We start from the raw sequence: 2,989 nt of genomic DNA on the forward strand, positions 1-2,989 counted from the left end.
TATATATATTTAATTTTACTGATATGTAGTTTAATTAATTAATCAATGATTGAACCATTCTACTTGTATACTAGCATTCTATCTTGTTTAATAACACGACATCAATGACATCAATATGGTTAGTTTTTCTTCTCCTTCATAACTAACTTATGACTATATCTCATATCTACTCAAAGCTAAATTTCAAAGATAAATATTTTTTATAACCATACGAAGTATATAACATATGATTGAAAATTCCAAAAGTTAAAATCTTGCAACAAACAATACATAAGGAATATTAAAATTGACCAAATACACAATTAGATATAATACATATATAATCCTTGATCAACTGTAGCATGACTTTAGGTGTTGAATGTGTAGTAGAAAATGCATGTTTGAATTGGAACTAGAGCATAACGTATGGTGGTTTTCACGTCTAATAACAGAGTTTATTCGTCAGACTCAGAGTGCAACTAAGAGGGAAGGTGAATTAGTTGACTTAAAATAATGACCACTTTTTCTGCAAAATCAAGAGTTAAAGTGCAGCGGAAAATATATGTAGAAAATTAACAAGTAAAATCAAAGAGATAAGGGAGAAGAGAATATACAATGATTTTTATATTGGTTCACCTTCTTGTCCGCTGAAGGCTACGTCCAGTACTCTTGCAGCACAAGAAAATTTTCCACTAAAGATTATGAGTTGCAATTACAATATCTCACCCCCGAGATCTCTATGTACCTTATACACTCCTTAATCCTTATTCACCATTGGAAAACACATTTTCAAGTGATTCTAATCCCCTTTCTTATCACACCCCGTGAAAGAAAGTATTCTGCAATAATAATGAAGAATGTTCAATAATGGCGGAATTGCCTTTACAAGTATGAAAGTAATGTAACTTTAAATCCAATCAACTCTTTGTATACTTAGTAATAATGTTCTTTATAAGTTTGTAAACTTGAAACACTTTCACTTTAAGCAACTTCAGAAAAATCAATTTTCAAAGTTTAAGAACTTGTTGCCAAAAATGCAGAAAATAATTTTAGAATATGTGTAAGAGCTTTTGAAATTTGTATGAGAGTTGTGTATATGTTGTGTGTAGTGATTGTAAGTTTTAATGCCTTTATATAGGCTTTCCAATCAGCCAAAATGTCTCTTTGAAAGGATAGGAATTGATTGGAATGAAACCATATCTTTTGGGTTGAAACTCATTCACTTTGAATTTGAAAATCTGATGCAACAACTCTCAATAATCGATTACAGCATTGAGTAATTGATTACTCAAATGTTCTGTCCACTAATCATTTATTTTTGAACCAGAGTAATCGATTACAGCAAGTTGAGTAATCTTTTCTCACACTCGTAAACTGTTACTTAAATGAAGTAACATGTTACACACTATTTTTGACTATTTTAAAGTGTTTCAATTTTCTTTTAAAAATAGTTTGAGCATTACTACTATTATATAACCAAGAGTATAAGATAGAAGTACCTATTTTAGACTAAGACTAAAAGTCTTGAATATCTTGAAGCTTGAATCTTCATTGTCTTCATAAGTATTCTTTCTTTTCTTCTTTTTTGGTGATGTTGGTGTCTTCATCAAAATCGTGCCAAGGTCATGAGCAAAGATATTCTTCATAATCTCCCCCTTTGATGATAACAACCCAATATCTTCTTAACAGTGTAGTTTTCTGAGAGCAGCATACTTTGTGATATTCTTGACTTGTCTTGAGTATGTTCCCCTATATTGTATGCTCCCCTTTCATTTGGAGTTATGTGCCTGAAATGTTTTAAACAGAAAATACAATCTCCCCACTTTTCTCCCCATTTTGACTTCATCAAAAAGGAGAAAAGCCAAGAGTCCATCACAATATATATATAGCATACATGCAATATAACATATAATAATATGGATATGAAGATATAATGGAATTTGAGCAATATCATAAAAGTAAAAAGATGTTCAAGTATTAACAATGCAAACAGTAATACAAACAACATAATAGAAATTTGCCCGAAACCAGGAGAAATTAACATTACAACCAGAAAATCCTAACAACGGATAAAGTCTAAGACCCAGGCTCAGAAATGTCTTCATCAACGTCCATGTTACTCAGCTTAGAAGAAAGACGGTGAAGTTCAAACTGGATTTGTTTATTCTGAGTATCAAATGCATCAATTCGGTTAGTGATATAGCCTCGAAGAGAAATAAACTCATTCATAATCATCTGATTTAAAGTCATGACAACAGATGAGGAAGATTGAGCATAAAACTCATAAGGTTGAGGTTCAGAAGGATTAGTAGGGGCAGGTTCTAGTTCAAGAGGTCTATCTTTCTTATGCTTGTAGGTCTAGTAACGAAGATCAAATTTGAAGCCCATTTTGTAGATTATATCCACATCAATATGGCTTTCACGAGGGTTAAGCAGGGCCTTAGTTTCTTCAGCAGTAGAAACACCGAAATGCTCAAGGAATTTTGTTATGAAGATTGCATATGGAAAAGGGCTTTGTGTTCCTCTTACACACCACATTTGTCTCATAATAATCATAGTCCAATTGATTTTCAGATTAAATTTCATAGCATACATCAGTTGGAGTTTTATGTCACTTATTTGAGAGTGGTTTGAAAATTTTGGTAATATGACATAGCTCAAAAAATAATGAAGCAAGCGGTCTTCCAGTTTGAGATGTCCAGCAGATAGGATATCTCTATTTTTAACAATTTCACCATAACCATGTTGCTTAAGCGTTTCTATTTCCTCTTTGGTTATTCTACACAGAGAATAATAAAAATCTATTCGATCCTAATTTTCCCATTTGCAAACAAGGCCGAAACATGTCATGCTCCCCTAGTAGGGTGTCACGCCCCGATTTTCGGCTACGCGACCTCTCGAGTCGCCACTACATTTTTTGCTGTCAAAAATGTAGAAAAATCTTTTTTAGCCCAATTACCTTGGGCTTTTTGGATTTTTGATATCCAGGTTCGGAAGTCGGTTACAGGGT

The sequence above is a fragment of the Lupinus angustifolius genome, chromosome LG04 (genome assembly GCF_001865875.1).
Source record: "Lupinus angustifolius cultivar Tanjil chromosome LG04, LupAngTanjil_v1.0, whole genome shotgun sequence".
Taxonomy (NCBI): domain Eukaryota; kingdom Viridiplantae; phylum Streptophyta; class Magnoliopsida; order Fabales; family Fabaceae; genus Lupinus; species Lupinus angustifolius.